The 14,931-nt window shown below is 42.1% G+C and overlaps 1 long non-coding RNA gene across 1 annotated transcript in view; it reads left to right on the forward strand.

Moving 5' to 3' along the window:
• The first annotated feature begins 6,337 nt into the window (after positions 1 to 6,337).
• Positions 6,338 to 14,931, forward strand: part of LOC133408331 (uncharacterized) — a 33,144-nt gene continuing 24,550 nt past the window's right edge. Inside the window, exons 1-2 of the long non-coding RNA XR_009769291.1 lie at positions 6,338 to 6,504; positions 6,656 to 6,749. This is a non-coding gene — a long non-coding RNA (uncharacterized LOC133408331). The remainder of the gene's footprint in view (positions 6,505 to 6,655; positions 6,750 to 14,931) is intronic.

Raw genomic sequence — 14,931 nt, forward strand, 5'->3', positions numbered from 1 at the left:
CACACACACACACCTACACACACACACCTACACACACACACACACACACACACACACACACACACACAATTGTGCCGGAAGCCACAGCTGGCACTGAATAAAAAAGAGAGAAGGATAGCGTCAAATTCAGTGGATTTCTAGTGTTTTATTGAATTTTAGGAATGAAGAATGGCAATAAGGAAAAACTAGAATTGAATCAAAGGGACCTCATAATGTCATTGTGCACAAATATATCTGGATTTAAATACATGAATTGCAATGATTTCTTTACAGCTCTACAGTTATGCAAAATGAAGGTTTAAATATGTTCGTAGTAACACCAGTGTTAGAATTATTGTCATATGCACGGAAAATAAATTAACAATTCAATTAAGATATTGACAATGCCGCTCCCTTTGATCCACAACAATCATGTCTATTTGTATACGCCAAAATCTGTGCAGCACTCACACATAAGTGAGCGTGAGCTGTTTCTTTGTTTTGCTTGAGCAACCTGAGGCAAGGGCCTTGCTTTTGTACTTATGTTCCAATTATGCATCGCTTTGAAACACTTACAAAGCTAACAGCATATGCTATCTCGCTTGTGGTGGGGCGCCACTGTAACACATTTATTTAATTTTACACAGCACCTAAAAATAGAAAATCTGTGCATATCTTCTGGAAAATGTGTTTTGCATTTTCATTGATAATGTTGCCTTACATAATCAATGAAATGATAATGCCTTACATTATTATTGCCTTGAGGGACCATTCTTTTATTAAATTTAAATCTTCTAAAGAAACCTCAATTATATTGTGTGTGTGCATGAGTGTGTGTGTGTGTGTGTGTGTGTGTGTGTATATATATATATATATATATATATATATATATATATATATATATATATATATATATATATATATATATATATATATTCATTCATTCATACAGCTTATCCCCACTAGGGTCGCGGGCGTGCTGGAGCCTATCTCAGCTACCTTTGGGCGAGAGGCGGGGTACACCCTGAACTGGTCGCCAGTCAATTTCAGGGCAGATAGAAACAAATAACCATTTCGACTCACATTCACACCTACAGGCAATTTAGAGTCTTCAATTAACCTACCCTGCATGTTTTGGGGATGTGGGAGGAAACCGGAGTACCCGGAGAAAATCCACAGAGGCACGGGGAGAACATGCAAACTGCACACAGGTGGGGCCGGGATTTGAACCACGGTCCGTGCCGCCACATATACTATAATGGAATATATATATATATATATATATGCAGCTTTGGTGGAATATTTGGGAGAGCTCCCTCCCACGCTTTCCCATGAGGAAGCAGAGTCTGGGGTTTTTGAGGCAGGCTCTCCTATCTCTGGGGCTGAGGTCACCGAGGTGGTTAAAAAGCTCCTTGGTGGCAAGGCCCTGGGGGTTGATAGGATTCGCCCGGAGTTCCTAAAGCCTCTGCATATTGTGGGGCTGTCCTGCCTCTGCAATATCGCGTGGAGGTTCCCCTTTTGTGTTCCAACTACAGGGGGCTCACACTCCTCAGCCTCCCAGGTAAGGTCTAGTCAGGGGTGCTGGAGAGGAGTGTCCGTCGGGAAGTCGAATCTCAGTTTCAGGAGGAGCAGTGTGGTTTTCGTGCTGGCCGTGGAACAGTGGACCAGCTCTACACCCCCAGCAGGGTCCTCGAGGGTGCATGGGAGTTCTCCCAACCAGTCTACATGTGTTTTGTGGACTTGGAAAAGGAGTTTCGACTTTGTCTCTCAGGGAGTCCTGTGGGGGGTGCTTCGTGAGTATGGGGTACCGAACCCCCTGATACGGGCTATTCGGTCCCTGTATGACCAGTGTCAGAGTTTGGGCCGCAATGCTGGCAGTAAGTTGCACTCGTTTCCGGTGAGGGTTGGACTCCGCCAAGGCTGCCCTTTGTCACCGATTCTGTTCATTACTTTATGTACAGAATTTCTTGGCACAGCAGAGACGTAGAGGGGGTCCGGTTTGGAGGCCTCAGTATTTCATCTTTGCTTTTTGCAGATGATGTGGTTCTGTTGGCTTCATCAAGCTGTGCTTTCCAACTCTCATTGGAGCAGTTCGCAGCCAAGTGAGAATCAGCACCTCCAAATCTGAGACCATGGTCCTCAGTCGGAAAAGGGTAGAGTGCCCTCTCTCGGTCGCTGATGAGATCCTGTCCCAAGTGGAAAAGTTCAAAGTATCTTGGGGTGTTCATGAGTGAGGGAAAAATGGAATGGGAGATCGAAAGGTGCAGCGTCTGCAGTGATTAGGAGTTTGTATCGATCTGTTGTGGTGAAGAAGGAGCTAAGCCGAAAGGCGAAGTTTATCAATTTACCGGTTGATCTATGTTCCTACCCTCCCCTATGGTCACGAGCTGTGACCAAAATAACAAGATCCCGGACACAAGAGGCCGAAACGAGTTTCCTCCGTAGGGTGTCCGGACTCTCCCTTAGAAATAGGGTGAGAAGCTTGGTCATCCGGGAAGGGCTCAGAGAAGAGCTGCTGCTCCTCCACATTGAGAGGAGCCAGATGAGGTGGCTCGGGCATCTGATTAGGATGCCTTCTGGAGGCCTCCCTGGTGAGGTGTTCAGGGCACATCCCACCGTGAGGAGACATCGGGGACGACCCAGGACACGCTGGAGAGACTATGTCTCTCGGCTGGCCTGGGAATGCCTCGGGATTCCCCCAGAAGAGCTGGAGGAAGTGGCTGCGTAGAGGGAAGTCTGGACTTCCCTGCTAAAGGTAATGCCACCGCGACACGACCTCAGATATGTGGAAGAAGATGGATGGATGGATGCATGTTTATTATTGTGATAGCAGTGATTCGTGGTGTAAAATTGCACTACTTCATATTGGAAGCTATGTCCAAAATGTTGACTTTCTCATGTCATTGAATTAAAATATTAGAAACAGCGCTCAGTGTGCTGGTGTGCAATTCTACATCAGAGCAGACTACAAACACAATAATAAACAGGTCCTGTCGAATGGGAAGGCCTGTAGTTCCAAAATGGTCGATTTGTTTTGTTCTAGCTAAAAAAAAACATGAAGAAAATGGCAATAAGTGGAATCTCATTTTCATTTGCACATTTGCATTTACAGTTTTTTTTTAATGCAGTATAATAACTGTTTTGAGTTGTACAAGTCCAAATCTCCTCACCAAACATCAACAAATCCTCATGAGCATCACTCACCGTTGGAAACCACTTGACCCAAAGTTGGGCCAAAAAGATGGGAGTTGATGAGAAGCCTCTCGCGACCACATGCCGTTTGGAGTGGCAAACTGCGCCGGCTGCTCTGAGCTGGGTATTTGCATCGGTGACACCAGCGCTTGCATTAATGCGTAACCATCACTCTCTGCTGCATCTAAATGTTTCATTACAGCCAGAGAGCAGACACAATTTCGCGGCCTATATAGGACCGCTCACTAGCTAGCGTGCTCTCTTGAGGGAAAAGTAAAGCATGACAAATTGGAATAAATGAGAGACGACGAGAAGAGAAGAGATGCAAAGGGGAGAGTTGGGCGATGAAGCCTTTTCTCCATATGGGCGTGCAAGAGGAATATTTTTCCTAATATCTCTATCTATTGGCAATCTAAAGTCTCACACCCCTTTTCTCTGTTTTTATCCATCTGTATTAGGGGTGACCAGACGATTGCTGTCACTTCTGCTGAGGCTTTTGACAAGAGACTGAAACTAGATAAAAATTTCATTTTGTGACCACCACGACCGAAAATATGGATACATTACAGGTAACTTCATACTTTTTAAATTTAATTTTCAATAATTATACTAGGCATGATGTACGACTGGTTAGCACATCTGCCTAACAGTTCTGGGGACCGGGGTTCAAATCCCGGCCCCACCTATGTGGAGTTTGCATGTTCTCCCCGTGCCTGCGTGGGTTTTCCCCGGGTACTCTGGTTTCCTCCCACATCCCAAAAACATGTGTGGTAGGTTGATTGAAGATTCTAAATTGCTCCTAGGTGTGAATGTGAGTGCGAGTGGTTGTTTGTTTGTATGTGCCCTGCGATTGGCTGGCGACCGGTTCAGGGTGTACCCCACCTTCCACCCGAAGATAGCTGGGATAGGCTCCACCAGCCCGCGACCCTAGTGAGGATAAGCGGTAAAGAAAATGGATGGATGGATAATTATACTAATTATGATCCTTCAAGCAGAAATTCAATATACACCATGCTGTATATACTCTTTGTTGCATTGTCTTTTGTTTTTTATCGTTCGTCGGACCTTCAAAAAGGCTGAAAAATGCATCGGCGACTGTACTGCATTGACTATATTGTAAAAACAAATTTAAAAAACACTTATAATGACGCTCATTAGCGTGTATGCACTCCCTACAATGTCTGGACTTGGATTTGCCATCACAGAGGAGACTGAGACTGAGATCTGAGCAACTTCTGTGTGATGCAGATGCCGTAACGCGAGAGAACCGGAAACATGTAAAACTAATTGCCTCTTGGAAAAGTTTTCATTTAAATAACAGCATGTGAAATTGAACCACAATCATGGGTGCAGATAACAACTTTGCTCTGGTTCTCAAAGGAGTACTGGAGGTTGCCCCTTTGTGCTTATTTTATTCTCAACCCACCAACCTCGCGAGATGAACTTTTAGCTGTACACTGTAGTGATCTTTACAATTCTTTTTCACAAAAGCCACATTGGCAGAACAAAATTAAGGGGAGCGACACTTGTACGTTAACATACCACCTTCACATATCACCTTTGCAAATGTTCATTTCTACAGAAATTGGAAATCCCACAAGAAGAGAAACACAGTCAATACATTTTCAAGAATCACACAACTTTAATCCTTTAATTTTATGTTATGTAAGGAGCATGTGACTTATTGTCAGCGGCAGATTGGTTAGCACATCTGCCTCACAGTTCTGACGGACCCGTGTTGGCTGTCCACCAATGTTCACCATCTAACCTGACAGAACTAGAGAGGATCTGCAAGGAGGAATGGCAGAAGATTGCCAAATCCAGGTGTGAAAAAAAGACTCATGGCTGTATTAGCTCAAAAAGGTGCTTCTGCTCACAACTGAGCAACGGGTCTGAATACCCTATAATATTTAAGTTTTTATTTTTTTATAAATCTGCAAAACATCTATAATTCTATTTTTTACTGTCAAAATGAGGCGGCACGGTGGACGACTGGTTAAAGCGTCAGCCTCACAGTTCTGAGGACCCGGGTTCAATCCCCCGCCCTGCCTTTGTGGAGTTTGCATGTTCTCCCCGTACCTGCATGGGTTTTCTCCGGGCACTCCGGTTTCCTCCCACATCCCAAAAACATGCATTAATTGGAGACTCTAAATTGCCCGTAGGTGTGACTGTGAGTGCGAATGGTTGTTGTTGAATGGTTGTGCCCTGCGATTGGCTGGCAACCAGTTCAGGGTGTACCCTGCCTCCTGCCCGATGACAGCTGGGATAGGTGAGGAGAAGCGGCTCAGAAAATGGATGGATGGATTACTGTCAAAATGAAGCGCTCTGTGTACATTCACGAGGAACAAGTGAACTTGAACTATTATAGCAAATGGCTCCAAAGCGTGAAAAATTTAAGGCGGTCTGAATACTTTCCTTGCCCACTGTACTTCCTGTAGACCCATTCCTATTTATACACGTTTTTGGGCTGTGTATAAATTTGTATTTTTTCTTATCAAATGGGGCAGAACAGTGTATAGTTTAAAAACTAAAAGTTATAGTCTTACTGTTTATTGCCCCCCAAACTGTGGAATGCACTTCCTTTTGAGTTAAGAGCTGCCTCTTCAGTGGATATTTTTAAGAAGCAGTTAAAAACACATTACGGTGCAATTGTTTTTGATTGGTTTATACAGGTACTCTTTTTGTATTTTAATTTGAATGATTTTTTTTCTTTTATCCACTGTAAAATGTTTTGCTTCTTATGTTTTCTTCTTATTAGTATGACTACATTTGAACTATGTGAAGAACTTTGTGAAAAGTGCTGTATAAATTAAATTGACTATTAAATTATCAACATTTCACACAAAATGACCAATCATGACTTGAGACACAAATGAAGAGAAAAAATACATTACTACTTGATAAACATTCCCTCTCCTCACCCTCAGCCTAAAAACCACATAGTCCTCAAATCAATGAAGCACAGCGCTACTCTGCAATGGCAGGTGTGTTGCTGTGGCAACAAAGACCTTTCCTCTCCTTGCTCCTCATCGGTATGCATATTCTATTAGGCATACTCACCCTTCCACCGCATGATGCCAATCAATCACAGTTTTGTCTCATCTCTGCCTTCTGATTGGCTTGTTCCTCTCTTCATAGTATTGACCTTCACAAAGCAGCTGACTGCTTGAATGACAATGAGGAGACTGTCACCTGTTCTGCTGTCAGTGTATGACTAAGACAGAAGATGGAGACAGAGAGGTGCAGAGAAACCACACCTGTTGCCAAACAGGGGGAACTGTTTATATGCAGTTTTGGACTCAATATGCAGTTTTGGACTCAATTATTGATTATGTAAGTGTTACATAGGCTTGTGCGTGCCTTTGCCGTTGTTTGCTGTCTCCTGGTCTGAGTGTGTGTGTGTGTTTCTTTTTTCTTTGCTCCATTTCTCTGGAGATAGCAGTTAGAGACATATTGACGATTTTCTTCTCTCTCTTCTTCCAAGCATGGGAGCCCGACTCGTCTGCTCCACTGATCTCCTGAGGCCCACTTCCGCAGTGTGAAAGAGAAAGTCTGGAAAACTGCATCCTGATTATGTGGTCAGTTAGCGCCTCTCATCTCACTACCTATCTTATCTCTTCAGATACAGTACCTCAACGTGAGAACAGTCATGTGGAGGGGAAACATTTTAATTGGTTGTATACAAATACTTGGGTCTCTGGTGGGCCTGTTCAGTGCACACACATGAAGTATGAAATTAAAGACCGTGTGTAAAGTGAATTCAAAGATTTTTTTCTAAATACATTATACATGTTTGAAGATAATTGCTGACAACAAGAGCAATGTATTGTGGAGATCCAGAATTTAACTGTTTTTCACCATTTCAGTTTTACTGATTAATTTTTTAGCGTGTCTAAAACAAGACCCAGTAATGCACTTGACCGAGCTCCACCAAGCATCAGACAAGTTTACTGCACATGATTAGCTAACATCAGTTAAACAGCAGACCAGCTAAAAACGACATTAATTGAGATAAAACAATACATATTTTTTTAGATTTTTGTTGGGGAGAGGGGGGTCTTTCTTGCAGGGCTCTAGAAACACCCCTGCCTGGAGAGCCACTTGGATCAGGGAACACGGGCTGCTCGCTGTCACTCTCTGAGGGGAACTGTCATATTACCATCTCTCCCTGTCTGTCATTCTACTGTACCTCAGCTGACTCTTTCCCCTGCATTGTGTTTGCCTGGCATGATGGCACAATACAGAAAAATGTGTTGTCAGTGTAAAAGACCCTAACAACATTCATAAAATAAATATGGTTCGGTCCATTTACAGTACTAAGCGCATTAGTTCACAGATGGATCTGCCTCATCCAGTATGGCGGACATTCTGCCATATCACAGCAAGACGGATCCGAACAATATTGACAAGTGTCATTTGGTGGCAAGCTGATGAAGATAGAGAGGTTTCTTTACTCATATCATCACTGTACTTGTTGCATGACAGCATAATTGACATACATTTCCACTTAAATGTACAACACCTAGTTTCCCAAATCAACATGTTGTATTAAGAGGAGGGGGGGATTCTGACCCATGCAAATGAGCCTCTGTTTACCCGAACCCTTCTACTGGGCCAGTTGGCTTTCAATACTATGACAATCTTTGGTGGAGCTAGGGCATTGCGACCTGTTCTCAAACAGCCCTGCGTCTGAAGAGAGATTTGAAATCCCATAAAGACTCATTTTCAACGGTGGAGGTAGCATTTCACCAAGCCACCAAATTACACGTGTAAACTGTATGTATTAGTGTCACTTTCCGTGCATGTGACGTGTGCAGTGAACACATCACCACTGGGTCACAGTGTGGCAAAATTCAGAATGGCTTGCTCAGACACATTTTTGGATATACGTAGATAACAAAAGATTTACCTGGTTGTTTATTTTCACACATGATGCATAGGTAGGCACTCCAGACACCCAACTATTTTTATACAAGCAATTAAAAAGTGAAATTTCCATGTCTTTAATTTCAAACCTCTTTTTACCCTTGCCCAATGTTACCTAGCTGTATTTGTTGAGTATTTCAATTTGAATTTTTTTGGGATTATGTGTGACAGATAACCCATTTTAGACCCTCAAAGATCATTCTATTCCATCCATCCATTTTCTGAGCCGCTTCTCCTCACTCGGGTCACGGGCGTGCCTATCCCAGCTATCATCGGGCAGGAGGCGGGGTACACCCTGAACTGGTTGACAGCCAATCGCAGGGCACATAAAAAACAAAACAATCATTTGCACTCACATTCACACCTATGGGCAATTTAGAGTTGTCAATTAACCTACCATGCATGTTTTTGGGATGTGGGAGGAAACCGGAGTGCCCGGAGAAAACCCAAGCAGGCACGGGGAGAACATGCAAACTCCACACAGGCGGGGCCGGGGATTGAACCCCGGGGCTGAACCCCGGTCCTCAGAACTGTGAGGTGTGACACTCTTACCAGTCGACCACCGTGCCGCCCATTCTATTCCCTTTTTATGGAATTTTTCATTTTTACGCTACGGATTGTAGCTTTCTCTTCTTTTTGATTCTATTTATTGTTTAATCAGTGGTGGTCAACTCGAACACAAATGGATGCCCGTGCTACAGCATTGCAACAGTACCTTACCATGTCGTGCCACAATATTGGGTACCATAGTACAATATTGCTCCTTCTCTTATTTGGCTTCTACAGGAAAGGATTAAAATATTAGTAAGAGCTCTCCGAATTATGCAGTGCATCACTGCAACAAACAAGTCATGTCTTTGCAGGCTACAAATATGCTTGAAAGTTTTAAACTCGTTTAGTGGCAACTGCAGTTTTGTATGCACTTATATGCGTAAAGATTTTTTTTCAGCTCTGAAGACACTCAAAAACTGACTGACTGACAGGACACACTTGGCATAGATGCACAAGCGTTATCTTAGAAAGGTACTGGGCCTATTGCCAGAATACCTTTTTTTGGAATAGTGTAGTTTGGTTTAGATTCCATCCATCCATCCATCCATCCATTTTCTACCGCTTATCCGGGTCGGGTCGCGGGGGCAGTAGCTTTAGCAGGGACGCCCAGACTTCTCTCTCCCCAGCCACTTCATCCAGCTCTTCCAGGGGGATCCCGAGGCGTTCCCAGGCCAGCCGAAGGACGTAGTCTCTCCAGCGTGTCCTTGGTCGTCCCCGGGGTCTCCTCCCGGTGGGACGTGCCCGGAACACCTCACCAGGGAGGCGTCCGGGAGGCATCTGAATCAGATGCCCCAGCCACCTCATCTCAATGCGGAGGAGCAGCGGCTCTACTCTGAGATCCTCCCGGATGACCGAGCTTCTCACCCTATCTCTAAGGGAGAGCCCGGACACCCTGCGGATTTGATTCAAACCATTCATAAATGAATTCATTTTGAAACTCTTTCTGTCTCTCATGATTATTAAAAAGGCTGTTAACAAGCGTCAGATGCGAAAAGAAAGAAGTGAATTAGAAACATTTACACATGCAGTGCCATGGTAACCATTTACTGTTGTTTTAATATGTTTTTGCTGAACAGCTGGTGAATAGAAATGGAAAGAGGAACTTGCAGCTGAAAGGCTCTACGTCGCACCACTGGGTGAACTCTCATTGGCAGTCTCTTGTTTCTATGCTCTCTATCATATGTCCTTCAAACCTCCGCACTCGGCTGATTCTTGTTCGCTCAGCTTTTTGCAAAAGCTGAATAAGAGGCCTCATGAAATGGTCATTTATTAGTCTCACATGGGAAGCGGGAATGGAAAGATGTTATCCCTAAATGGAGCTTTATGAAAAGAATCAAGCAACATTGTTGCCTATTGTTGCAGCCGTGCAGAGGTGATTGATCTGTGTGTCTCCACAAGAGTGTTTGTGCTAAGAGGCATTTTAGAACACACAAACGCCTAGCCAAATATGGACAAAGTGGATACAAAACTGGGTCCAACAGACGTAGGTGTCAGAGGGGCCTTTTCTGGACACTCGTATGACAAAACAAAGGTGTTTATTGAAATGTAATTGACACTATTACACTAAATCCATGTTAGAGAGTCACTCTATGGCGGTCTAAATAGCCAAAATACAGGACCTTTAACCTACATCTGCAAAGCCTAGCTTGCTCCTGTTACACAGGTACCAGTTCCAAAGGAGCCACATGGCTACTTATGCACCCGCTCGTGCATTTTAATTACTAGTAAGTGTTATTGCTAATTTTGGAAGCTCAGTTTGTTGTTGAAAAATGAAGACGCATTGCTGAACAACTGCAAAAAGTGAAAGTGACTGGTGAACGACAACGACAAAAAGAATGCCGACGGACCTTTTATTTGATTGGCGGCAATGATGTCTACAGGAATACTTTTTAGATTATTATGGGGTGAGTTTTTATTTCCGTTATCTATTTTACATTAGTGTTTATTTGAAGTTTTGACAAAGATGAAAATGTTGCTCATGGTTGTTACAGCGCAAATCTACCAACAAAAAGTGTTTTTGGCGTTGAAAATCAGACTTATAGGATTCGGACGCAATAGAAAACTATTTGGACGTGATATAATATTATTGATATTATTTAGTTTGTAGTAAATCTGACGATGAACCTCCTCTCAGTGTGACCTGGAAAATGAGATAGCTCAAGCACACGTTCCCTTTTTTGTTGTTTAACACTCGCTAGCTTAGTTAGCTTGGTAGCATCCGTCGTAGTTACAAACTGAAAATCACTGGATAATTTCAATTTCAGCAAGCGCTGGCGATCATATGCTAAATTACTTTGGATATTGACTATTTTTGGTGTTGTAGGCAAAGTATTTTGGTGGAAATATCAATGACTGTCTCATGCAGCAGCCGCTGCCGTCCTCCCCAATAGCTTTTGCTGTAGAAGTTTGCTAATGTTCCTGGGGACCACATATAATCAACAGTACAAATAATTCATTAGTACAGCACATACTACATCAAGTGTCGTTACACATAATTCATTGATACAGTAGTTACTCAAAATGCATGCCACACAGTTGAACATTTAAACACTAACACAAAAGACACTAATTAATAATGTGATAAGATATGAAATCAAATTCTGATCAAACAAAACAAATACACATTTTTGTATTAACACCTCTCAGGTGAAAAGAGTATCCATCATTTTATGTGGCTGGCCAAACCAAATCATTTGCACCAACTTCCATGATGTACCAACATTTTACATCATAATATATGTAATAAATAATAACGTTGAGATATTGCAAACGGTTGCTGATGGTGTAGTGGTACATTTGCCTGACTGCTGTGCAGGCAACGTGGGTTCAGTTCACGCTCAGTGACGGTGTGAATGTGAGTCAGAATGGATGTCTGTCTCTATATGTTCCCTGGGACTGACTGGCGACCAGTTCAGGGTGTAGTCTGCTTTTTGCCCGAAGTAAGCTGAGATAGGCTCCAGCATCCTGCGACCCTGAATAGGATAAGCGTTGTAGAGAATGCATAGATGGATACTGCAAGCATTTTTTTTGTTTGTTTTGTTACCAAAGCCCTTTTTACAGTAACTTGAACAATAGTTGATTAGCAGATTATTAGATTTTGCATCTGAATTTAAGTAAACATTGTGAGAGCCATAACCTTGCTGTCAATAATCTGCGTAAGGAAGCAAAGTGACTAGCATCGAATGTCAGCATTACACCAGCTCCACACCGTTATACAATTATACATCTGCAATACATGGTATATGAACGCCCACATTTTGTACAGCATTATTAAAACAGCTTGTTCAGACTGACAATTAATAATCCCTATGAAACTCAAATGTACATCCATGTTCCTCCGTAAAAGTTAATTTAAAAAACACGGCTTTACTTGCATTTATCATCTTCCACACCACCTGGAGCGATCAGTTACTCCTGTGAGTTTCAGCGGCTCCATCTCCAACATCCCGCTCACACTACTTTTAGCAAATTAGACCGTTTAATTAGGAAAACCTCATTTGTATTGAATCATTTACATAGTTCAACCAGCCCTTGCCAGGATATTCTAATTGATTATTATTGCCGGAGGACCTGCGTGTGTGTGTGTGTGCTCGAGCCTGTGTGCGCGCGCCTGTGTGTGCATGCGTGCACAAGTATGTGTGCGTGCGTTTGTGTGTGCGCGCATGCATGTGGGTGTGTCAATATGGCTTTATGGCAGGGGTATCCAATTCATTTTTATCGTGGGCCACATTGTTGGTACGGTTTCCATCAGAGGGCTGTTATGACCATGAAACCATATACTGTGAATATTTAATCGCATGATCATAGCATTACAGTATATACTGTATACACAAAAAAATGATGGATAACTAGTTTTCTAGTTTTGCCCAATAGGCGGAGTAGGCGAATTCTAAAGACCTTTTCACACTGCACTTGGCTACCACCCTCGACTTTCCCATTCATTGTTTATGTGCTGAGGGGCAGCGCGCGCTGCGTCTTTCCAACTTCCAAACTTCCTTTCAAAGCTCCCTGCTCAGCCTGAAACACACCTTGAAGCTCTATTCCCAGAACTACAAAGCTCACAAAGCCTTATTTTTCAACAATGACGAATACATATTGCCGAGTTGCAGTCCACTCACAGGAGAAAGCCTCCCGACTTCCTCCTAGGCTGCTACGTCACCACTGCACCCCCGTTTCTGTAGTCGTTGCCATTAAAAATTGCAATTGTGAACATGTTAGCAAAGACATGATACTGTATACTGTATAAGGGCAATGTACAAAGTGTACAAAATTAATGTCTCTCATTTAGCCATTCACACACACTAATATATTTGGGTAAATAGATCGATAGATAACGTATGTTATTTTAAAATCTGATGATTACATATACTCCCATGAACAAGATATTCCAAAATTTATCATCAAATCAAGTTACTGCATTGGTAGCTGTAAATGTTAGGAAAACAAACAAAAAAAAAACCGTCTGTATTACATATCTAAATTTTATTTCATACTGTAGGTTGCTCATTTAGCTTTTATATGTCTAAATGTACGTTTTTGTGTTATGATCAATGAAAAAACATTTTATTATCACTCCAATACATGCTGTAACTAAGCAACTTTGTGACTGACTTGACTTACATCTTGCTTAAATCAAGTATTGACTTGACGTGCTTTAAATTTATTTGGGAGAGATTTGCTTAATTTTTTGCCACAGTAACTTGGGACTTGGTTGAAACTTGAAGGCTAAGACTGACTTGCAACTTGTACATTGTGACTTGCTCCTGCCTCTGCCAATTGCTCCCCCGCCTCCAGTTATTTAGCACTGTGTACTTGCTTTATAACTTGCTTCTGAACAATTAGGCTCAACACGGTATGCTAACCAGTAAATTACCAGTGTTATATTTCTGTAGTTTTGCCTAAACTATTTCACGGGTCAACAAAAACTTTATTGTCTAAGATTGTATAGCTGATTTAGTTCCATTTTGATGTGCTGAATCCATATAGCACATTAGTTTTGCTCAATCAGGTCAACTTTTGGAACTATGGCCACAAGTTTCTTTTCCGTTTTTGTTGACATGTACAGGTATTTTTGCTTTAGAGGTTCAAATAAACAGAGGTTCATGCCCTGAAGTTTGAGTAATGATGACAAAACATTACATTTACAGGTACTTACTTTTATCAATGTCAACTATTCAATTTACAATAAGCAAAGTTGGTAACATTTGATTAGTAAACTGTGAACAACTTAGCATAAAAACTTGACAAGAACAAGAGAAACAGATGTCATTTTTGGATTCAGTGATGCAAAATTGTCCTAAATCAGTTAAAGAAACATAGCCAACTCCCCCGCCCCAAAAAAAATAAATAAAAAAAATGTAACCCATTGATAGAGCTCATTTGAGCTCATACACTTATTCAGTTGATGTCTCCATTGGCCTTATCGATACTACTAACATACATATAAGAACAAAATGCAAGTTTATATTACATGCATCGTAGACAACATGTATCTTCTGCGTTTTTCATCATGATATTTTAAGTCATAGTAACTAAATTATTTCTAGTGTTATTTTATTTTAGATCGGGTGTTATTTGTATAAATAAAATAAAGACAATGTTAAAAGCGATGCTATTCAAATTCACTTTTAAACGTACGTAAATCGCAAATGAAGGGGTGCGCCAAATAAAATCTCACCTAGGGCGCCACATTGCCTAGACCCTGCTGCTAATAATTGCAAGTACTACTGAGAAAAACTTACTTCAGAGGAAAACTAAAATAAAATTGCCCACACTTTGATGATCCATCTGCCTCACAGTTCTGAAGTTCAGGATTTGAATCTCAGCCCTTCCTGTGTGGAATTTGCATGTTCTCTCCAGTCTTCTATGTTTTTTCTCTGGGTACTCCTTCCTCCCACATTCCAAAAATATGCCTGTTAGGTTCATTGAAGACTAAATTGTCCATAGGTGTGAATCGTTGCTTGCATATAGTCTATGTGTTACGGCGTGTGAGAGGGACCCAGGTGCAGACACAAATGACCAACAGGAGGTTGTGGTGCAGACTAATTTATGGTTTCATGGCGGCTAGATGAGGCTGGAGGGAAAAGGCATGGAAGGGATGAAGACAGGAGGCATGCTGATAATAAAAATGCAGACAGTTTTCAGCAGAATTAGTTGTCAGCAATTAAAACTAGTATTTTCTAGATGGCTGGATGCAGCGAACCTATTGATGAGTGTTGACGATCTGGCATAGTGGTGTAGTCCAAGACTGGCTTAAGGCAGGCAGCTGCTAATTGGTGGGAT

This window comes from Phycodurus eques, chromosome 10, assembly GCF_024500275.1.
Source record: "Phycodurus eques isolate BA_2022a chromosome 10, UOR_Pequ_1.1, whole genome shotgun sequence".
Classification (NCBI taxonomy): Eukaryota; Metazoa; Chordata; class Actinopteri; order Syngnathiformes; family Syngnathidae; genus Phycodurus; species Phycodurus eques.